The 24,581-nt window shown below is 41.8% G+C and overlaps 1 protein-coding gene across 1 annotated transcript in view; it reads right to left on the minus strand.

Moving 5' to 3' along the window:
* MAML2 (mastermind like transcriptional coactivator 2) overlaps positions 1-24,581 on the minus strand; it is a 206,860-nt gene that overhangs the window by 111,118 nt on the left and 71,161 nt on the right. The gene's annotated exons all lie outside the window — the stretch shown is intronic.

A 24,581-nucleotide genomic window follows, 5' to 3' on the forward strand; every position in this document is an offset into this window, starting at 1 on the left:
TCCAATGCTGGGACTGGCAAGCTGCTGCTGACCACCAGGCTGCTCACCAGTGTGACCATGCAGATGGACATATTTGCTGGGACCAACAGCAGGTCTGCTCAGCCCAAGGAACTGGCATGGACATTGTTCTTCAGTGGCTTCAACCCCCCACAGGTTACCAGAGGGATTCCCCAGCTACCTGCATGGTCCCTGCTCATGTGGTGCTCAAGTATCACTTTCCCGCCACAGCAGAAATAGTTTTCATTTAATTGATAGGGGATTGCAAAAACTTCTGAGACAAACTAGAGAATAAGCAGAAGACAATACTCAACTCCACAGCTGAGTGTCCTTCCAGCTGCTTCTTACTCATGGTAGTTTAAATTTGGGCTGCATTTTAAAGCTATTCTGTAATTAGATAAAAATTTGAAAGTGACCCAGAAAAATGGAGAAATTAATCTCTTCTCTTGGAATGTGCAGGAGGGGTATCAAGTTCTGGGATTTTCACATTTTCTTTTTTCTCTTGTCACCTTATTTCATTCAAAAGTGATAGCTTTAAAACACAGTGATGAAAAAGTTACGCTGCTCTGGTGTCTTCTAAAATAAATTTCACATGAAATACAGTATGTGTTAAAGGCATTTGGATTCCCAGGGAATGTGGGTATACATTTCACTTGTCCCGTTACAACTTCCTATGAATTTACTCAGCTGGCTTCAATTAAAAAAAAAAGAAAAAGAAAGGAAAAAAATCTGTGGGAATCTTTCTGTGTGTACATTATGAAGCTACTAGGCCTTTACACTGATAATTTAAAACCAGCTAAGCACATGTGCAGAGATGGGAAAATCTGAGTAATTTGGTTTCATGTGCTTTCCAGCATGCAGTAGATTTGGATGCTGAGCCCTGCCTGAATGCTGAACCCCTGAGTACCTCTTCAGAGACTTAGCATGGCTCTTGCAGAAGATGAAGCCAGGCTACGGGACAGTCTTGTGGCAGGAACTTTCTAGGTAAGGAACCCATAAATTGAATGCTGCTGCTAACTTTTATTTTCTTGAAAGGGTCTGGCTAAAGCCTAGTGGAGGTGCACAACTGAGCTATTTCTCCAGCAGTACCTGCCAGCAGCATTTTGCTCTTGCTGTCAGATGAGTTTTCCAGTGAGGGAGCTGTCAATGCTTGCTGTGATGGGAGCATCCCTGCTTGCTGTGCGCCGGGAGGAAGCCAGCTTGTGTGTAAGGGGAGCAAGGCCCCTTTTGTGAGACCCAGCCAAGCAGCCTGAGTTTGACATTACAAAAGCTACCGAGTGCTGTAGGAGCTAAGGTTCTGTTTGCAAAAGGACCTTTCAGCTTTGACTGATAATTCTGATAATTTGTGCAGGGGTGATAGAACACAGCCAGCTGTGTGCAGAGACCCAGAGTCAATGGCTGTGGCTCTGGAGCAGCACTGGTGTGCCTGCCCTACAACCAGACCCTTCTTCCTGCTCAGCGCAGGGCGTTCAGCTACCCTGGACTTCATTTGACACTGATGTAAGGACAGGGATCTAGTGGTTCTGGTGCACAGTCCAGGTTGGGCTTAACATGAATGGATCAACCATGCCCAGCTTTGCTGCTCTCCAACTATTTTTGGTAGGTCAGACAGGTGTCATGAATGATATTCCTCTGGTACATAGGGTCAGCCTTCAAAAAGTTCTGGGAATCTGCAGTGTAAATAGGCAACTGCAGCCTAAGAGGTGTTTTACTCTTCTAGTCTGGACTGCACTGGCTCCTTCAGACTGGGTCTTTACAAAAGCTCTGTGCCAACTGGCACCTAGAACTCGTTGGCGTCAACAACATTTGACTAAAAACCTCTTAAATCCTAGCAGCTCTCTACACCTTTAGGAAATTAAACCTCATTGCAGAGGTAGACTGGACGAGGTTAAATCTCATGGAAGGGGGTTCCAATTGGCCGTGGAGCTGATGTGGCCAGGACACACCAAATTCTCCGGCTGGTGGCAGGTGGGATGCTGTGGTTAGCATACGTTGACTGGCATCTGGCTCTTGGCTCCTAACAAGGAGGTGCAGCTGGGCTAATTGGAGGCAGCTTTCAGCACTGAACAATGCTGGAACACTCTCCACTGTAGCGGCTGCGTGACAGAACCACTGCTCTGCCCCACATCATACACTGGGCTGGGAGAGAGGCACATTAATGTTCATGTTAGCAAAAGTGGTCAGCCTGTTACCTGACTGGGTAACAGGCGTTTTCTGTGGCAGCTGCCACCTTGCCAGACCTCCGTGGATGAACCTGGGAGGTAGTTTTGCTGTAAGCCAACAGACTGAGTGTCTTGTCTTGGCAGCAGTCTCATATGGAAACCTACACAGCATCCTGGCAGTATGCTGGCAACATTCTTCAATGACCTCTAGTAGTGTGTTTGCAAAGGGTGGAATCACATCTGTAAAATGTACTGCTTCTTGTTCTGTGCTATAGTCCAAAAAAAGCTATTGAGCAGCTGGAGCTCTTGAAGGAGCACATATCCAGGTATAAGTTCTCCTTTAATAATTCTTAGTCCTTAAAAAACTATTTATAGATCTCCCATTTACCAAATGTATGATTTCACTACATGGCATAGCCTCCATTTTGTTGCATTACCATTCTCAGCCAGACATGTACAGCTGTTTTACAGTTCTAAACCCTCATGGAGAAACTCATCTAAGCTTGAGCAGTGGGGAAGTTCATTCCATTTCCTCTGATATTTTTGCAACATTCATGAGTTCTTTATTCTTTTCAACATTGTCCTCCTTTTTGGGAGTGTAGGAACCTGACACTGCCTCAGCTGTGCTTTTGGAGGTGGCACCATTGCCCCTTGAAAAAACTAAAAATTAACTTGTGAGCCTCAATTACATTTTCTTATATCTTGGTGAATTATGTGCAAAGCTTATGCTGGCTTTTTAAACTAAGCAACATGTACACTAGGAAGAAGACCTCATATACCACAAAACAAATGACTTGCAAATCTTTGCATCTGCTAATTTCCATAAGGAAGCTTCTTCTCCCTTTGTAAACCTTTGAACAACTCAACAGAATAGCAAAATCCTTTCTCTCAAAAAACATAATATAAAGAAATCCCAAAGAATTTTTAATGTCCATAAAACATCTTTCTGGAAGAAAAAAAAAAACAACAAACAAACATTTTTCAGCTCTGTTTAAAAGCTTATGGAAATAATAGGAATTGGTCTTTCACTTGTCTCTGTCTTTCTGAGGTCTTTACAGTGTTTTAGCTGTTATTTGCTGAATTGAAAACATTGCTTTGACCAGAGGCTGGGTGGTGTCACTTGTCTAGCTGCAGATGTCACAGCAGGGGCCGTATTTTCACTACATTACCACAAACAACACAGTTCAAACTGCATTTAATTAGTGGGTACCAAATACTGCTGCCCGCCTTCTCTTAAAAGTCCAGGAAACAGCCACGGGTAAATGTTTCACCAAACAGCACAGGATAAATTTAGGTTTTCATAAGCTACCTCAGCTGTTCCCTCTCAACCCCCTGCACCAACAGATGTGCATATACACAAAGAGCAATGAAGTGGATAGAAATGAAGAATTGTGGTGTTCTTCAGCTTAGGAAGAGGGGACTAGGGGATGGGTCTACCAACAATGTCAGCAAATGGAGCTGGGGAAGGCAGATCAGGTCATTCCTAGAATGCTGGGATTCGATACCATAGATAGTGCTAGAGCATAAAGGCTATTAATCTTTAAGATGTATTTTCACTTAAGTAAAATCTAAAAGCAGCAGAAAGTGTTCCTTCCAGGGCCTGACAACTGCTGAAACTTCATCTGATCTCACTACAGGCTAAAACTTCTGGAGTTGATTCTGAACAACCAAGTGAGCACCTCTTACTGCAGCAGCTTTCCTGGCATCTTCCTCTTTGGGAAGTGTAGCCTTCCTAATTAATCCCCTCCTCCAGCCACGTCCTCCAAATCTCCTTCCAATCTCTACTGCTTCTCACAAACAAATGACAAGTTGCTCCCTAAAGACAAGCTCTCCCCTCAAGAGACTTCTTCCCAATGCCAGACTTACACTTTGGATCACTAAAACCTTGGCCTATGAAAAGTAGGAAGAGTTAACTATCACAGAACTCACGGAAACCAAAAGCAATTTTCATGGGATCCTAATGAAGGACAGCCACAACTGAGGATGTGTCCTCAGTTTCCTGAGCACATAGCTAGTGGTTTCCTGAAAAGTAGACTGTTCAATCCCAAGCTTACTGCCATAGCAGAGCTGGGGGTGAGTCCGAGAACGGTAAGAAACTGTAGAAGCTGGCAGAGGATGCTGCAGGGATTTTGGGTAAATCTGAAATCTCATTGTAACCACAATGAACACCTCTCTGAACCTCCTCTGAACACCTTCACATCAAAATACAAAGATATTTCAAATACCTCCATGAAGGAAAATTAAGTATCTTTATATATTCCTAATCAGTACCTGCTTTCATGGTAGTGCTAAACAAAAAAGGTGTGAGGTTTCCAAATGACAACACCACAATGGCAACCTGGCTGTATGTACAGCCCTACAATAATGTATGTAGCATGACAGTGAACAGCTACCTGCTGATGGTATAATATCAGTATAATACAATATCAATGTGTGTTTCATAAAAATCAGTTATTTGAGAATTATTTATTAAATCTCAAAACACCTTACAGTGCTCATGGTCAGTCCTGCAGAAATGGTATTACAAACTGTCAAACAAAGGGATGTGTCAGCCACCTTCATGAAAAACAATAGTAAGTAACAGTGCACAATGTGGATTTGGTTATTCCATTAATCTGGCTGCAATTCACCAATTTTCTGCCCCTGAATAAGAAGCATATAACTACTTTTAGGTCAAGCATTAACAATTGGGGCTACCTTATATTAGGGAAGACAACAGATCAGTTTTTAAACAGAGAAAATAAGAAACTCATGTTTCAGTCACATTGTGACTCAAAGCCAAGAGAAGCCAAAAAATTCAAAGATATTGGCTAACTCCCACAGAACTGCTTGCAAAGCCAGCTTTCAGCCCCAAGTGAATTTCTTCAGCGAGTTATAAGTCCCTAAACTTGGCTTTTAAATGTTACTTGCTGACACAACCTTAATCACAATGCTGCAAAAGCTGTATGTACATAATAATGACAATAATAATAGTTTTAAACTACATGTTTCTAGTGTTCAGAACTTTTCAGAACTCACAAAGATACCAGTATCTGAAATAAAATATTCGAGGAAGAGCAATTTAACTTGGCTATGGTGACTAAAGGTAGTATATGCAACAATGGTTTTGTGTATCTGTTTGAATAAAAAAACCCCCACATCTGCTTAAATTAAAAAACAAACAAACAAACAAACAAACATCAAACCAAAGGTCAAAATACACAGACTAAGCATTCGGTTCTGATGAGATGAGAATAAATATTTGTCCATTCGTAATGCTGTCAGCTAAATGTTAGTGCTCAGAGCAAGGACTGTGTACCATGACTCTTGGGGTCTTTCTCTCGTATAGGTCTGTTCTTAGTGCTGGAAATTATTATAAAATTCTCTTAAACTCCTCTTTGAAGGGTCCTAGGTGCAAAGTATTACTGAGGTAGACTGATATTTTAAAAAGCTTAAGAGTTTTTTCCCAAACAAGGAGATCATCAGGCCAGGATTTTCTCCTTATCTGAATATAACTGAAAACCTGCACTCCATTACCTCAATACTCTCCTACTCTGGGATTTGCATGGTTGTACAGCCAGGGAGAGACTTTGCACCCCAGAGCTGATGAATTTCTGAGCTCTCTCTCAGAGCCCTGGGACTTCATTGGAGTCTTGCTTCCCAAGTATTTCTGAAAATGAAGCTTCTTTATAATTATCCTGCAGCATTTCTCATGCCAAAAACATCTGTGAAAGTCAAGAGCTGACAAAAATGCACCAACTTTTTTTTTTTCACTCGCACATTGTTTGAAAGAGGGTTTAAAGCTAAAATAAACTTCTCTGAAGCAACGTGCAGTTCACAGACAATGGCAGCAGCTGCAGATAGCAGAAGTTCATTCCTGTTTATTATATTCATTAAAACTGAAGGGAGAACTGTGGCAGCACCAACTTAATGGTCATCTGAACATAATTATTGAGAAAGCATTGTTCTTTGGAAAGATGCAGAGTGTCAGACGGAACTTCACACCCTTGTCATAAAACCCCCACTTATTTCCTACCATTAATTGGATAAAATGGGCATTGTAGGATCGGAGGTGGAGGGAAATGGGTTAATGAGTGTGTGTAGGAGGCAAATGACACTGGAAACTCAGTGTCTATAGAGAGTGGGCAGAGGAAACAAAATCAGATGTGAGCAAATTTCTGGAAGGGAATTGGGTCGACAAAACTCATGAGACAGCACTTTGTGCTCCTATCATCTTTGAACAGTATGAAAAGCAAAACTCTGGCCAGTTTGCACATGTGTTTCAAACAACAAGTCAAGAGAGAAACAAAAGTGAGTTGTGAATCAAGGGATTGCATTGACAGCCGCAAAGCAAGCTCCTTTTGGAACCCAGCCACATCCTTGCATCCTACAGCATGCACCATGCAGGACCTCCCATGGTGCCTTTTGGTACCATGAAATTCCCTCCATCTCCCTAGAAGCTGGGGCAAATACTCTCCCTAAATCCAGTGAGCCTCCTCAGTGTTCACTGTCAGTCTGTCTATTCTTTAGTTTCCTTCCTCCTTTCCAAATCAATGTTCACTGCCTTTGATTGGTTGTCTGATGCTAAAGGTGGAAGGAGTTCTCATTGCTCCCCATAAAAGCAGGCTTGATGCCAAGAGCAGCACATGGGTTGGACACCTTCCCCTCCTCAAGCAGGCAGAGGGAGGATTTGCTCTTCAGGCTCTTTTGGGTCAGTGTGCGAGCACCTGTGGCTGTGCCTGAAATCTGTGTGTCCCTCCATGGGCAAACATGGATGGTAAATCATTTTTGAGTCAATAGGCTACCTCTCAGCTCTTCCATCAGTCAGTGCTCTTCAGTGGACAGATCCATGGGGCAGCAGTGTGGGAATGCATGTCCAGACCAAGTGCAACAGCATTAGTCTGTACAGGCCACCACATCCCATGGTTCCAGGATCTGTATGGGAACCATGAGGTCCATCCATGGCCTCACCTGCCCAACTGCAGCATGTTACACGCTACAGTGTTGCATGGGGCTACAAGCTCAACCATGAATTCCACTCCTGTCTCAGCAAGGAACCCCACTGGTTCCTGGGAATGTTTTATGCTTTAGAGAAAGAACTGGGAACTGTTGAGCTGTCCCTGGAATGTAAAACTTAATTTCCTCAGCTGAAAAAAAAAAAAAAGGCCTTCAGACTTCAGCTGGCCAGCACCAACTCCCATTTCATATTTATTCCCAATGTTCACTGCTATACAACAGCAAAAGCAAATTTTTGGATCCTTTGGAAAAATACATTCTACCTTTCAGCAGAAAGAACAGCGATTCTTTAAGAAAATATACTCCCTTTTTCTGAGGCTGATCTTCCTTTGTGCTTTGTCTTTTCATGTGAGTACCTGGGATTTTTGGTCTCACCTTTCACTCTTATATTAGCTGTTTTTTTTTTTTTTGTTGTAGTTGTTGTTTTTTGTTTTGTTTTCAACATTTACTCCTGCTAGTCCTCATGCATATGTAGTTGGTGCATCTAAGTCAAGGACATCCAAAGCCCACTTTTTGAGCCTGGTCTTCCACTGCAATGATGTTTATATGACTGTGTCCTCACCTGCCTGACAAATTGCCTTCTCATCCCTTCCACGAGTTTTAGAATGCTGGGATAATGTCTTTAGTGGGAGGCAGGAGTCTCAGAGGTCACAGCTGAAGCTCTAAGAGGGTTTCCAAGCCCCTGAGAATGACCATCATGGCCCCTCCTAACAATGCACAAAGATAAAGCCCAGGCACACAGCACTCCCCACTTTGCTGCTGATCCCCTGATTTCACTGCAAGGGCCACAGGCTGTCCCCAGAGAGGACCCCCAGCAGATGGCTGGAGAGCCAGGACTGCAGGTTGCCTCCTCAGGTGCTTTAGAAAATATGATCAAATATAACTTCAACATCTCCAGTTGCTTTGGTTTTATCTCGTCCGTCAGCTCTGATAAAATTCTGTTTGCTCCAGCAATCCTAGGGAGGAGAATGCATTTCTCTACTCAGCTGGATTTACAGGGAGCCTCGCCGTCGTCACTACTCTTGGCCTTCTCACTAGATCTCAGGAAGTCGTTATATGTTATACAAGTAATTAACTGTGCTACAAATACTGGGTGATTCCTAATTCCTTGCTGCCTTTGCTTACTGGGTTGGGTGTTGACAGTACTTGGAGCAAGAGACTCACACTTTGAGTGTAAAACTAAACCAAAAGCTCTGGTTAGGGTTCAGATTTTAGGAAATTACAGACTGCAGTCCAAAACTTTGTGCTTTGAGCTGCTCTGTAGTCTGTATGTTTCACAGCACTGGGAAATAAGAGTTCATTCACCATAATTCTTTCATATATGACAAAGTGGGAAATTCACCCTTCAGTCCTTCTGAAAGCACGCCCTGTGCTCCACATGCCAATTAGTGCTTCTGAAGGCTGCTATAATGCTGGAAAATTGCCAGCCAGACTCAGAGAAGGGCATCACCTATGCAACGATCTCGAAGTGACCAAAGCTTACATACTTGTCTTCACAGTCAAGCTCCCTTCTCAGTCTATGTATTGTGGTTTCTATCAAAATTAATGCAAGTTTTTCAGTGGCATCCAAAAATCTCTCAGTGACATTGCGAAAAGCAGAAATGTAGAGTGTTTATTTTACACTGTTTAAGCCATCTCGCTCACAAGCTGAATGGGAACTTACCACCAAAAGAAGAAGTAAGTTCAAAAAGCAAACAGGCAGGTTCACACAGGACTGACTTGGTGGTGTCCACAGGTGGTCTTGACACCTTGGTGAATAGTGCAAACTGGCAATGTTCACCAAGGCAATGATCATCTGATTTCCTGCACTCTGGTCTAAATATTCACTCCTGGCCATTACTCGACACAGGGACCAGGTTAGATACACTTTGCCTGCTACCTCTCATGGTAGCAAGCTTCCTTGTGTGTAGAATGTTGTTTTAGTCAGATGAGTTCATGACTTCTTACATGAAAAAAAGACTCAAAGAAAAATCTGAAATTAGGGCTTACTTCCAGCAGATGTAGTGAGGGGGGTGTTCTTCAAACTATCATCTGAATTCCCTCAATATGTTTCCCTAAAATAAGAGTATTTCAATTTTTTTTTTCTATAAGTCATAGCCAAGAGGCCTCTGGATACTTAAAAAACTGATTTAAAATTTTAATAATATATTAGTAAACTTAGTAAAGGAGATACAAAATTATTTCTGTAATTCCTTCTATTGACTTAAGCTGCATTTTAAAGATTATTTTCAAGAAAAATGTCATTTCATTCTCTTTTTTAAAGGGAATGTGTGAGTTATTGGGTATTTTTGTACCTTTATCACTCACTTTATTCAGATAGTGTTGCTCTTTTAATCCAATTTAAATCAGTGTGCTTTTCTTTAAGAATAAACATGTTTATGTTGCATTTAAAAATCTTGAAATCTTTTATGTGACACTGCAGCAATCTATTTCTATAATTTAAATTAAACACAAATAGCGTTCAGGCAGTGCATGCTGTTAGTGAAGTTTTAAGAAAGTAAAACAGGCTTCGGGGAAGTCACTTGCTTAGCACCTGGAACAAGAATTTGCTGAAGTGATAAACCAGCACTTGACAGCTGCAACTTGTTCTGCAGGTGCAGAAAGCATTTTTTCCTCTCAGTTCCTTCAGCTTAGTTCAGTTCAGTAATTACTTCACTCAATGCTAAGATACCACTTGAGAAATAAAAAAATCCCAGCAAACCAATTTTCCCTCTCTAGTCTAGGAATAAAAACTATATACAAGATATTTTCACCCATGAGTTCAAAACTGAAGGACAGGACAGCCTGAAATAATCTGTCCAATCCCATCCCTAAAGAAAAGTTTTATGTTATTTAATACATTAACCGTTTTTTTTAAAAAAATAGATTAGTTTTGACACACTTACTTTTTAAATACCTATAATATTCTCTTACTAACAGGAAGCTTATTAAGGTTCTCTAAATGTATTTTTGTATTCTGACTCTGTGAGTGTGCCATTTGATACAAAGTACCTTAAAACTGTCAATAATAAAAGTGGCTTTATTTCAAAGTGTTATAGGTGGTATTGAAATCTGAATATGTGTGTGGTAAAGTATTCTATGGCTTCAATCTCTGTATTATACATCCTCTAAATTGTTAAAACCCTCTCAGTTTGAGTGCAAAATCCATTTTTAGCTTCAATTTATTTTAGCTGTTGTGAAACAAAGACTTCAATTTTTCATTTGGGAAAAATCTAAATTAGACAAAGCAAACCAAGACTTAAAAAAGGATTATTCAAATTAAAAGTTTTTACTTGCTGATTTAAATAACAATTGTGACTAGCACTTTAATTCATTCTGTCTAACATATATACATTAATGTTGGCAAACCTTTAGCTTATAAAAGAGGAGAAATTTCTAGTGCAACCAGCAGATACATAAGACAGAATTTATAAAAAACCCTAACAAGACAAGCTCAGAATTGTTGTGTCTTTCTTTCTACTACTGGCTATGAAAGAAATCCTAGAAAGAATGAATTTTTGTTAATACTAGAACAAATATGAAGAATAAAAATTGTATCGTTAATTCTTTATTAAATATTCAAAAATGAAAACGGTGAAGCGGGGAAAATAATGTTTTCATGTGCATTTGGGAAAGGCAGAAATGCTGGGGTAAGGGAAAAAAGGGTTTACGTGACCTTTGCTTCTTTTGCATGGAATAGAGAGACAACTCACAAAGGAAGAAGTAATGGTGGGGACTTTAAAAACTATTTCCCCACCAAAAAACTTCATCATCTAGAAATGTATGCATGAGAATTTCAAGCTGCTACATCTTTTCCTTTCACTGTATCATAAATCACTCCTCTCTGATCTCACAAATACCTCTTGCTTCCTTACAACTTGCAACACTTTTTTTTTTCACTGCAGCTGCAAAATCTATAACTCCAAAATCATTGAGGCGCTGCCCTTTGAGGGGCAAGGGGGAGGAGGGAGGGGGAGGCCATTCGCTTTGAAGCCCTGTTCTCCAGAGGATGTCATCCTGCTTCTTTGCTGGCCTATCTCTTAAGCCTGTTAATGGGCACTAAAAGGACTGTCAAAACTTCCAGTGCAGTGCAGCAGCACATTCTCCAAATCCCATAAATGTAGATGGTTTGGTGTGACAAAACAAGCTAGAAACAGAAATGCAGTTAGTTAAATCAAGCTGAGGTTGATGATGCTTCAAAATGTCCCCTTTCCACAACCAGACCACCCTTTCCTTCAAGCACTAGTGATTAGAAAGATGACTCTTGAATCACCTAATTGTATCTTCTGGTTTATCCTTGCCCAAATCCTCCTACACTGACCCCAAAGATTTAAGTTCACTGGTGTCCTGAGGAGAGACCAGCGGGTGCCCCAGGTGGAGGACAGAAGAATGCTGCTGGTGGTGACTCATGAAATGACGTCTTGCCTCATGACTGCATGATTCAAAAAGCCACTTACACTTCCTCAAGCATGAGCATGAAGTCTTTCTTTCATCCATCTCCCCATGTCTGCTATAAAGTCACATACCCTCCTTTATGGTCACCAGTTTGCAAGGTGGTCCCTGTAGCACTCAGGAACACACCCATCAAGCAGACAGGTAAAACTCAGGGTTAGAAATAAAACATGCAATCAAGAACAAGCAGTGCCTGGAAGTAAGATGAGAGAACCCATCACAAGGAAAGATACCCATTGCACAGGGTAAAAGTGGGAAAACATTCCCTCTTCCAAACACCGTAGTCAGAACTGCCCAGCAAGAATGTCATAGAGGAAATGCAGGACAAAGGATAAAATCCCCAAAGTTAGAAAGATATAGAGAAAACCAAAGACCAAAGGTAGCTGCAATACAACCAATTCAGGTTTTATTTTTTTTACTGGTCCCCGGGGATATATTTGCACAAAGATCAACTTTCCATCATATTTGGCCTCCTGCTCAAAACATAAAAATACAATGCCAAGCAGAAATCAAATGCTTTGTGGTAAATGCAAGATTTGACTCTGGTTTACAGTCAGGATTTAGTGGGTTTCCTTCTCACCTCACACCTACCAAAATAGATAACAGCAGACTATGCTAAGAAGAGTCTGATTCTACAGGTAAGATGAAGATGCAGCACTGCCCACGTTACACCACCCGGCACAGCTGATGATCTGTTCAGTGCATTTTGGGAATTCAAAGCCTCAATTTCTCATGGAATCTGCCTAGGGACTGGAGCAAAATGCTGTGGGCTTTTGGATTAAATGCTGCTGACAACATCAAGCATCAAGCCTCACTCAGGAGTGCTCAGCAGAGAAGCATGCAGGCCCTCTGAAAGCAAAGGATCACCACTGGTCTCCTCTAGCAGCACTTAGGCTGTTTTCAGACCCCATTAAAAAGTAAACGCTATCATAGGCTCTCCATAGTATAGTGTCATGTTGTTGTTCCACCTCTTAAACAACATTTAAAGCAATAAAAAACCTGTGGTGCTCACTGAGTTATAGCCTGCCAGCACACCTCCACTTAGATGAGCTGGCAGCAAGGCATGCTTGGAGATTCAGCAGGCCACACCTCAGTGCAATGGGTTTGGGTCATAAAGAGAAATCAAACTAGCTAATTAAGGAGTTTCTTTGTTTTGTTTTATGAAAATTTAGGAGGCACCTCATCTTTCTGCAAATCTGGAAATATATTCATAAAAGTGACAGTGCCAATACCCCTACATTAGATAGCATCCTGGCCATGAAACAAAGAAATCCATGCATCCTCCACCCTTTTATAGGGCAAGCAGAAGTCTCTCAAAAGTGTAGTTAAGAGTCATTGTGGGGAGGGAAGAAGGGTGGTTTTACCACTGATGTCACTGCCAGCATAAGCCTTTTATGGTCATGACTTAGTAGTTGTCTCTCTGCTTCAAAATCAACAAAGAACAGAGAAAAAAGGCTTGCTTCCTCCTTGGGAAATGGTGTACATTCAGGGAGGAAGCTGCCTTCCTGTTTTCTCCGTAATTGCAGCTTTGCATGGTTTTAGCAAGTTCCACAATTTTAAGTCTCTTCCATATGGAACATGTTCCTCTAAACATCTGGCTCCTTTTTTATTGTAGTGATAAGACAGATTTATTTTCTACAAGCCATGTAAAATATTACTTTCTCAGTGTACGATCTACTGTGCTTTTAAAAGTAAAAAATATACAAAGAGATCAATAGTCTTACTTTTTTTTTTTCCTTTTACTAGTACCAAATCCTTTTCTAAAGCGGACTTAAGGATTAATTCTGAATCTAGAAAGAAAGCAAGCAAGCCTGAATACCTACATTTATTATCTCCAAGTTTCTTGATACAGACCAACAATACAAACTCAAATCAAAAAAGAACTATAAATCCAGACAAATTAAATTTCTTAGATCCAGGTCAGATTAGAATGTGTATCCCGTACACTGGTCCTTAGCCTATATACATAATCTTGTAACTATCACTGGAAGAGAATTAAATGCTTTGATTAGTTTAGAAGTCATCTTTCTAATTTGCCTGAATGATAGTAGAAAATAATGTGAGTTGCCAAGAAAATTGAGAGGCCTGTACAGTAAGGAAGAGTATTCTTTGATTTTCTAATGGCAGTTGGGCCACAATGTCAAATTTCAGTGGGCAAGGCACTCAAGCAATAAACCAGGGAAAAAATCCATTATAAATCAACAGATTGTCTTGGCTTCCCTTTCCATTAGCTGTTATTTTTAGCTGTACCACATGCACGGCTGAGCAACAATGCAGCAGAGTGCTTCTCCGGAAGTTTTAATCTTTTTCTCTCTTCTGTACTTCACCTACTGCTGTCTGAAATAACACAAGGATTCACTACACGAAACAAGTCTAAAAAATGAGCTGTAAACAATATTGTTAAAGATCTGGCCAATACTTGATACAGGGATGTAGTCCAACAGTGGCTTCTGTAGAGAGCTGGAAAAAAAAAATGAATCATTTTCTAGATGCTTGGACAAATACTGAAGAGAGCAAAGTCTGGCTTCATACATCAAAAAATGGTGATGCTTTATTCCTCAACTGGCAGCTTGATACCGTTTCCAGATTTATGCTGCCTGCAAGGCCCATCTGCCCCTGTGGGATGCAACCAAGAAGGGGGACAAATGACTAGGGTTGGGTGATTTACTTGGGAAAAGAAAAGGGATGAGAAACAGTGATAAAAAGGAGAGCCAAGAAACAGGAAAAGGCTTCATAAGGCATGCAAGCTGCATGAGCAATGCTATCTGGAGGTCCCTCTGGTGATTCCTATGCCTCACCACAGCCTAAATGAAGTCAATAAACCCAACCAGCTGTGCTCCCTGGACCTTACATGCCAGACCTGCTCCTCTGGTCAGGAGGACCAGGACTGGAGTGGTCCTCACCAGCAAGACAACACTTATGTGGGACAGCATCCTGGTACCACCCTGTCAGTGTCCTTTCAAGGTCTTTCTGCATTGGCATCCACCACCTCCCAACAGAAAGTTTGCTCCAAAATCTTAAGGAAGGACAGCACAGAGCTCTTCATTTAAATGAACACTGCATCCTTGAGCATGCAAGGGTTAAATTTGCCTCTTGTGAGTCTACAGTCAGCCAAATCCAGGCCACCCAGGTGCGAGAGTGACTTGAAGCTGAAGTGAAACCAACTGCTTGGTGTCCTTGCTCAGCCTGAAGAGGGGAGATGTAACCCTAAACCATTTCAGGAAGGGCTAAATCCCCTAAAAAAGGCACTGGTCCCATCAACTGTGATGGCACCAAGGGTCAGCCATCTCATCTTCACAGATGAGAATTTGGGCATTTTTAGGCGGCACAGATACAGGTCATCTGTGCTCCTCAAGCCTCGCTGCCCTACTGAAGGGAAGAGACAGGACAGAGACTTGGCTTTGGCTCTCCACCATCACATGCCAGAGAGGATTCCTGAAGACAGATAGAGATCTGCAGATGCTTATGTCCTGCCTGGGGGGGGGGGGGTCACAGTCTTCCTCCTGTTATTTCCAATCAATAATTAACTCCAAGTCTAACTCAGTGTGAAGATGTTTTCTTGCAAATACTGGTTATTTTTTGGGTGTCTCACACTAACTGGGTAATGCAGCAGAGTAATGTGAAAAGTATTTCACTTGAAGTAAATTACACCCCTTTCTCCTTAAATGGCATTTGCTACTTTCTCCACATAATTGTTTAATTTCAAAATTAATATATATATATTGCATGAAAGACTTATTGAAAAACATTAGATATCCTCTTACTAAACACATCCATTTTTAAAATTACCTCAAATTTACTTAAGTTCACAGTACAGACAAGGAAATCTGCAAGTGGAAAATTACCAGACATGGAGAGACCTCATTACAAAGTTTACACCTATATTTATCATAATCACTTTGGATATCAATGCAAATTTTTCTAACGTTCTGATAAAGGTAAATGCATATACCCAGAAAAAGCACCCTTACACCTTAATGATTTGGAATCACCAGTACTGAGTCTTGTTTCCATGTGAAGTAGGGGAATGAGTAAAACTGCTCACAAACCTACTCTCTGAAATGTAATATCCTATAATTTCTTTTAGTCTGGTCCCAAGCCACCAAAGGAAACTGAAAGACAGTTAAGTACCATAGGACAGGTTGCCTTCAGAAGATTAGGAACCTTGTTGGAGGTTTGCAGGAACAGGCTATACAAGTATCTGATTCAGAAGTTGCTGATCTTGCCTTGAGATAAGACAGGGCTATCCCTTGCAGGAGGGGCAATGAACAGAGATGTTTACGTCTATTGCATGGACTTTCTCCCAGTCTGAGTTGGAAATGTTTGCTGTGACCAGAAGGAAATCACCTGAGTGATTTCCTAATGAGTGGTTTTCTTTAGACTGTACAGTTTTAACCATCAGTTGCACTAGAGAGGTAGCATCCATGTTCCTGACCCTCTTGCAAAGTCAGATGTGCACACTCCATTTAATTAACAAAAAGTACAGATGTAACTCCTGAACATTTCTTTTTCAAACTGAGGCATTTCCTGAAGTCATACAAATCGTTTCCTACCTGACACAAAGCTTAGATCCCAAAGGAAAGACCAAGTCCTCTCTCTCCTCTGTTTTATTTCAAAGCCCAGCACTCCCTTGAGTCCCAGGTTGGTTTACGCATTTCAGGAGCAAAACTACATGTGTCATCCTGAGAAAAAACCTAAGAAGAAATGACTCAGCTTGGTGTTCCAGTGTGCCAACTCCTTCCTAGCTGCAACTGCAAAAGACGTGACCTAGTAGCTGAAAAGTGATTCTTCTAAACATTAGTAGCACTGCCATGAAAACAAACAAACAGACAAAACAAACAAAAAAATTAACCACATCCCTAAAAACTAACCAACTAACCAAATACAAACAAATAAAAAAACCCCAAAGATCTATACTTTCGTGTGTAGCTGTGTTACTTTAGGTGAGGTAGTTCCTAACAACTATGGACAAGGTAGGTGGCATTTCCAGTTCAATCCCAGTAGGCACAGGGTGAATGTGGGTAGATTTAGCTTCTCCATGCCTCATTTTACATTTTGACAAACTTGCTCTGAGGGTGTCATGCTGATAAACTCATTAACATAAGGAGAGATCTTTGTATTCCTTGGATAAAATGACTGGGGAAGTGGGAGCATGTCATTATCATGTTTACTTAATAAAGTAGAAGTCCTCAGCTGGTGTCAATGGCAGGAATTAGCTGGTGTATGTAGAACAATTTTTATACAAATTGGATCTCAGAAGCCTGTAGAGTCAGATGCCATTGATCACTTCACTGTATTTGAGATGTCTATTTTAGTTCATGTACAATGAAATGCAGTTAGGAAACTCAATTTAAAAGGCTGGATCCTGAGTCTTTGCTGCAAGTGTAAAAGGAAAGCCAAGTATCTGTAAAATGAAGCCCTCCACCTTGCTAGTGCTTCATGTTTCCTTAGAATCAGCAACAGTGATCTGGGTTTTAAAGCCAAGTGAAGCACCTACCCAAGACTCACATTTCTAAACACACAGGATATTTTGGATGGACCATATGAGCAGAGACCTGACTGGTGAGACAACATTAAGCTGACCAAGTCACTGAAAAGTTTCTGTGTGCAAGAGGTCCCTGACTGTCACAGTCTCTCCCTGCCTGAGCCTGAGGACCAGTGTTGCCCAAGCTCTTTTTTGCAAAGCAGATCATGGAGGAAGAGAATGGCCAGTGTTCCCTCAGCAGAAGTGGAAAATATGGGCCTCGCTGTGACACAGGGAGAAGCAACGTTCAGTGTGGAAGAGACATGCTCCAAAGAACCCTTGAAAAGGCTGCAAAAAGAGGAGTAGTGGCAACACTTATGCTTAGCTCTGCCACCTGGGCACCCTGCCTTTGCTGCTCCCCAGTTCTCTTTCCATAATTAAACAGTTCTGCAGATTGTGCGATGTTGAGCATGGGACTGAAACCCCATCGTTGCCCTGGGACTATAATCCTTCAGCCAGTGGGGAGAGGAGCAACCTCCCAAGGGCAATTCAGGCACTTCATGAATGCATAGTCTCTCTGACTGCAGAGATAGTCTAGAAAAGCAGCTGAGACAAACGGCCCAAGTTTCCAATCCCTAAAATTAAGTAAATCCCTCCTTCCAGGAATGCTGAGGGGAAATCTGACTTCACTGAAGTTCACAGAGTTACAGTGGACAGGAATTGCTTTCATCCCTATCTGGTGGTGCACACTTCGTTACTGTTCAAGTGTAGTGAGCTTGACTTCAATCAAGATTTATTCTGTGTTGTTGCAGGCAAAGATTGACTGCATTTTTACCCATTTCTTTCCTTAGAAGACCAAGGATTTTTATTCAAAGTGCTAAACCCTTCCTCAAATTCTCACTGTTTTGGTGAGGAAAATACCCTATTTTTTTTAGACACTCCAAGATTTTATGAATGTAGTCAAATTAAGGCACCTTAAAAATAAAGGCTACCAAGTCTAAGGGAAGTCTGGAGGGCAGTCAGAAGTACAACATGCTGAAAAGTTGTTTGTTGTGTTGGTTTTTTTGTTTCTCCTAAATCATTTTGCTGGTTAATCTTCCTGGGAACAGACTGATATTTACTCATCCCACGAGAGAGTGGAGTTGTCACACAGCCAACTGACACTAAAAAGGATAAGATTTAAGGAACTCTGCTCATAGTCAAACGTGAGGAAGTACCATGGTTCTATGGAGATGTACATATTACATATTAGCTGAATTTCTTCAGATTAAATAGGGAAATGTTATAAATTGTCTGTGGGTAAACAAATTACAAGTTCAGAGAACTATCCCACATCACTAAATCCTAGGAAAAAGTCTGTGGGCATCAAGGCTGTAGGGCAGCAAACAAAACGATAAGGTTCAATTAGAAAATAATGTATGGAAAGATTCAACCACCACATTTTCCATACTAGCTTCTCTTGACACTCTTACGGCTCCCAGGTGGCTCCCAGCATTGTTCCATGCTGTGCTGTGCAGACTCACCAGCAGAGATCACCACAGCCTGGGCACCACTGCTGCAATCTTCTCCAAGAGAAGAAAGTGCTGTAGTGTTTTCCAACTCCTTACAAGCCATTGCTTTCTTCTCATCTGGTTGCCAAGTATGTTAAACTGCTGTTAAATCAAGGTTTTAGAGGGCACAAGATCTGAGTTCATTTACTTGCTCTGTGCTAATTCACATGCAACTTTATGGAGAACCGATATAATTGTGTCTCTGCTGGGATATTGAATACCACTGGGGTAATTCTCCACTGTTCACCACTGCCAACACACCACAAACCACATTAAAATCCTTACACTAGAAAAGTGTAAGTAAATTAAACCCTTCAAAAGTAGGGTTTGATTATGTGCTCAAATTGTCTGTTGGGGATGGTGAGCTGTGTCAGTGAAACATTTGAGTTGGTTTGAGACAGAAATCAACCACAGGCCATTTAAACAGGTGATCCTGTTTGTACAGGCAATCATGTCCCACTAGCTTGCCTCACTTTTTGTGGTGCTTGGTCCATAGCTCTCTGCACTCCATCTATCAATGAAGGATAACATCAGTTCTGTCCCTATGACATGGAGTTAAGATGAATAATACATCATCTCTCTGTAACAGAAATGATCACAGGTAGGAAAGATCAATGTGAGTATAATCTTACAAAAAGTTGTATTCTTCCAATATGCCTTTGATTTATTTTGTCCAGTGAATCAACAAAGGCTGCTCAAAGTTTTGACCCCAATGATGCAAAGCACTGATAATGCAGCTCTTTGGAGACAGATCCAAGATGAATGTACCCTGCATCTCACTATTTCAGTACATTTCATACTCTAACCCAGGATCTACAGAGCCTTGTTCCAAAAATGGTCCCAATGGCAATCAAGTGATATGAACTGACAGAGAGTGGACAGGCTCTAACATGCTCAATGTACTAACATGGATGAACATAGGCTTATTCATATTTAGGAAAAGGCAATGTTACATCAGCTGAAATGCTCCTGAATAATAACCACCTAGGTCTCCATTGTGTGAAGAAGGAATTTAGATACTACAACAATGTCTTTACAGTCTGGAGCTGGATCCTACTGCATGGGTCAGTTGAGCCATGGTAATTCACCTTGTACTTACTGGAACACTGAAGCAAGGTAATTTATCATATTTTAGCCTGTAATTAGCTGGGGTTGAGATTAGTCTTTTACTCTGGCCTCAGGCTAAGAGCTTGTATGCACACGGAAAACTCCACAGCTTAGCTAAGGTGTTGTGGCTTCAAACATGCTAATTTGGGCCTAAATCTGACCATAGCATCTTTTGAATTAGATCCAATTAGAAACTACAAAGGGTAAAGTTTTTGCCTAAGTGCTGTGAAATATGAAATGTGCCTTGCAATCACATGCTTCTTACCTCACCAAGACTTATCATATTAATTACCACTTAATTGCCTTCCACAGATTTATTTCTAATTGACCATAGCATAATGTCAGATTAATAACAGGAGCACTGTTTCTCCTGATAGTTCTCAGCTACCAATTCATTGGTGTTAGGCTCAGAAAGGTAAGAGACAAACAACCCCTCTGTGATAAATAATCCACATGAGGATACCTGTATTTTGTAATCATATTGTTTTTGTAAATGAATTCCCAGGAAATCAAGGTAAAGCATGCATATAAGTGGTGAATGCAGCTCCACCTGAGAGACAGAGGTCTGTACAAAGCCTGTGACAACTCAGACAACTCAGTCAGCCTTATTGCTACTCTTATTGCATGAATATATTTTGCTCTTCCATATGTCTTTGCTGAAGTTGAAGAATATTTTTGTACATGTATATATGGGTGTGTGAAGTGAGGCCAGTCCAAACCAGTGGATGGGAGCCAGCTCTAGTCCAGAATTACACTTCAGATAATGTGTCCTTCTGATCTGCTGACAGCAAGGAGGAAATAAACAAGATGTGACAAACAGAAGACCCACAGAGCAAGGAGGCCTTGGAGAAGGATTTGAACCTCTGAGACTGGTTACACATGTGTGGAGAACTGAGTCTCTCCTCAAGCCACATAAAATACCTGGACAGAGCTTGTCTGTTCCTACACACTTAGGTTTGTCCAGTTGCTGTCAGACAGCCTGATAACAGGTGGAAGCGAAGTAGCCACATGTCAAGCATTTGTGCAGAAAAAGCAGCACACTGCTTTTCTGTAGCACAGCTGTGGAGATCCAGCTATCTGAGGCACAGAACACACCACCAGCCCTCCAAGCTGGTACCACCCGAAGGCAACCAGGATGTGCAATGACTCCTCAAATGTTTCATTGCTTTTTAAGAAGCCCTGTGCTCACCATCACTCCAAGAGATCACTTTGGAAGCTCCCAGGAGGGCTGGCCCGTGTACAGAAGTCACACTGCTTCAGCTAGGAGGGAACACAGACAACTGTTCCAAATGTGCATTACAGCAAGGGCTATATCACGGCAAGTCACTTAAGCCAAGATGTATGTGCGAGATGAAATCTATGATGAACAAGAAGTTGAACACTGGAGAAAGTCCACTCAGAGCCAAAGCAGTTTAATGGACTCTGGGAAATGTCTTACTGTCACTGAAACCAGGATAAGCTCTGCACACAAAATCAAGACAAGCTTCCCTTGGGAGACAGAGGGGACAGTAAACTGACAAGCACAAGGTCTACAATGCGATCAACAGCTGCCTTTCCCTGTTCAGACACACACCAATACTCAGATCCTCAGGTAGGAGGGTGGACAGAAAGTCCACACCAAACTCTGCAGTACCTTGGGGAATCCAACATAGGGGCACAATTGAGTGGTAACCTTGTTAACATCACACAGGAAAGTAAAACAACTAAGTGTGGCTGCCAAAACTGTGTAATTGCAGCTTTGGCTCATGAAACCACACCCTTCTCTTAACACCCTTGGCATCACTGCAGGTTGTGCGGATTAAATCCACTCTCTGCACTCCACAGCTCCATTCAGGGATTAATTTCACACCACATGGCATGGTAGACAGAAAATGGTTACTAACGCTAAGCACAGTGTGGTGAAGCTTGGCATTGTCTTGCCCAACTCCTTATCTCCTTTTCATCTACTTAAGGCAACCAGCTCTACCTCATGGTGATGACAACATCACACTGATGGAAGAAGTTGTCATTACAGTCATCTGCCATAATCACTGCTTGTCCCATCGCACAAAGTGGAGCCTGCATGAACATCAACAACTGCTTGGAACAGGTTTTCCCTGCACAGCTTGGCTTTCACACAGCTGTGGAGAATGAATTTCTGTGGTCCCTTGTAAGGAAGCAGTGTTCTTCCAAAACAAACAAAAACCTCAAACCAAATGAAACCAAAAAGATGTTTTTTACCCCTAAGTAAACCCCAAACTGGAAACTTGCATTGTCATAAAAGAAGTGCTGACTGGCTCCCAAGAAGGTAACAGAAATGTTTACTCTCTGGTAAAGCAAATCGTTTTGATCATAGAGAAATACAGCACAGCATGAACTTGTTCTCAAGGTCAGATCCCTCCAGCATATTTCTGCTCAGGGCAAGCACAGTATTGCTGCAGACTCCTCCAGACTTTCCTGATGGGCACCCTAATATTTCAGTTATGTGAATGTAATGCAAAGGCAAACACTTCTCACGCTGGTGTCTGGCATGGTAAACAAAGCAGGCACTGAGCTGAGGGGCACAGTCCTGCAGAACACAGCCCCATCTTCAGAGCAAGGATATCCCCTGGCAGCTCCCCACACCAGCTACACTCCAGCTCTCCTGGCTACATGGGAAGATCAGATTCAGCTCTCCAGCTCGCAGATGGCACCCCTTGGAGCAGGCTGCTGGGGACCTGTGGGCTCTCAGTGCCATGTTCCATTCCCCTTGAGTACAGTCCTGATGCTGTTCTGTATCAGTGCGGGTGCTGCTGCAGCCAGTCACTGCAAGCAGTTGGAGGCAGTATGCATTGTAAGGGCTGTCAGCACTGCAACCAGTTCCAGGGACACTCTTTATGATTTACATTTTCTACATCCTTTCTGAGAAACCTCAATTGTCTATTTAATCCCTTAGCACTGGGGCAAAAGCATTCAGCTGTGCAACCCAGTACAGCAGGCGCAAATTTGATACCCATTGAAACTGAGAATTTACCAGGCATAAAAACCCATATGGGGACAATATAGTCTCTGGTGTAATTCCATTTCATTTTCATGTACCAGTGATGAATCTGACGCAGCAATCAGTATTTCTATCTCACAGCAGCTTCCCACATCCCTCTAGTGTGTTCAGTAGAAGGGATTCCATCTTGCATTTATACATGTGTGAGCAGAATTAGGTTTGCTCTGCTGGTGTTCTCTGATGCTCCCCTGCATGCTCTGGTAATAAGCAGGGACCACAGCTTTGCTGTCTCTGTACACAGTTTTCCAGACAAAATAGATCTCTTTTCAACAACATAGTTTTCAACTCCACTTACTTTCAGAGTGTGATGAGAGCAAGGCTGGGAGTAGATGTACAAGACAATGACATGAAACACTAAATTGCAGCAAGATTCAGTTAGGGCAACTTGGTGCCTGAGTCAAGCACTGCTCTCTTCAAAGGGCAGAGATGTGCTTCAAAAGACTGTCACACAGAAAGTCCAAAGGTGACAACATGGGCCTGATGGTCTGTAATATACTTACCAGTGGGTGCAGCTGAGCATGTGTGCGTGTCTTATGAAGTTTTATTGTCTGGATAACAAATTACACATCAGGATGTATGAAAGTCACAAGCATTATACCCTGACTTTATAGATCTGGCACTAATGTATGCATTTGGATTTAAAGCACTTTCTTGCAAGTTAAAACCCAGCTCTACTAAGAATTGGTGTAATTCAATACTTCCTTTGAAAAAACTCCCATAGGAAGATTAGAACAATCTTAGTGATTACAGTCTATCTGGGGTTCACAGATGCCACTAATCTATGGAAATTGTGAACTCAAAGGATTTATGTCTAAATGTGATTTTAAAACCACTACCAAATCTCCATCATGGTGGTTTTTTTTGGTTTTGTTTTTTTTTTCTTTTTTTTTTTTTTATGATTTCTTTTTTTCTGCTCTCTCTCCCTTCTTTCCCCCTGCCCCCGGAGTGGATTTCTGTAAGTGGCTGCAATGTCTGTCTGGGGGACAAACAGGTACAAGCTGAATAAGTGCCTGCCTCTCCTGTGGCCCATGGTGTGTGTGAAACATCCTCCACAGCAGTAGCAGCAATTGCCCCAGACAAAGGCTGGACCCTGGAGCCTGTGTGCAGCCCTCACCCTGATGAGAGGCAGCTGTGGACAGATTTTGGTTTATTCTGTTTAAGGAACTATCATGGACTCCCACGTGAATGGGAATGTAAAGAGAAGTCACAAATCAAACCTGAGCAGTGCAGGCCACTTAGGCAAACACTATTTGGGCCATATGTTTTGCAGGTTCATTTCACTGGAATAGTAAATTGGTCTGAAATTAGAGCCAGATTTTAGAAGGCAGCACCAAAGATGTGTCCCTTCAACATGCATGCTCGTGAACTCAAATAAAGGGACAGACCACTCCAAACCTGCAGAGAGGCTGGGTAAATGGACACATACATGCAGGACACAGGGATGGACATGTCCTGTGGGCTTTGTGTTTGGTGTGCTCATTTAGAGCCCTTCCAGGTGACCCCTCAGAGTCTGCCTCCAGAACTCTGACTTTGGCACCATCTCTTCCCTGTACGAACACAGTTTTTACTTCCCAGCATTGGATATTCCACACACAGATCCTTACATACTTTGGTGGGCATATATCCACAAATCATTAGTACAAACTTTTAAATTACAGGTCTTTCAAAGTAAAACAAATTACAGGTCTTTCAAAGTACAACAATAACCCTGTCTTCCCAGCCTGTCCAAATAAACTATTGCAGATTACGGTCCTGAATTTTTGTCAAGTTTAAACAAATATGTAGAGCACCAGAGCTCTGCAGTATTGCATTACCATGACAGCCAGCTCCCGGCAGCTCTCTGAGGCAGAGCAACA

This window comes from Cinclus cinclus, chromosome 2 (assembly GCF_963662255.1).
Source record: "Cinclus cinclus chromosome 2, bCinCin1.1, whole genome shotgun sequence".
NCBI classification, from domain to species: domain Eukaryota; kingdom Metazoa; phylum Chordata; class Aves; order Passeriformes; family Cinclidae; genus Cinclus; species Cinclus cinclus.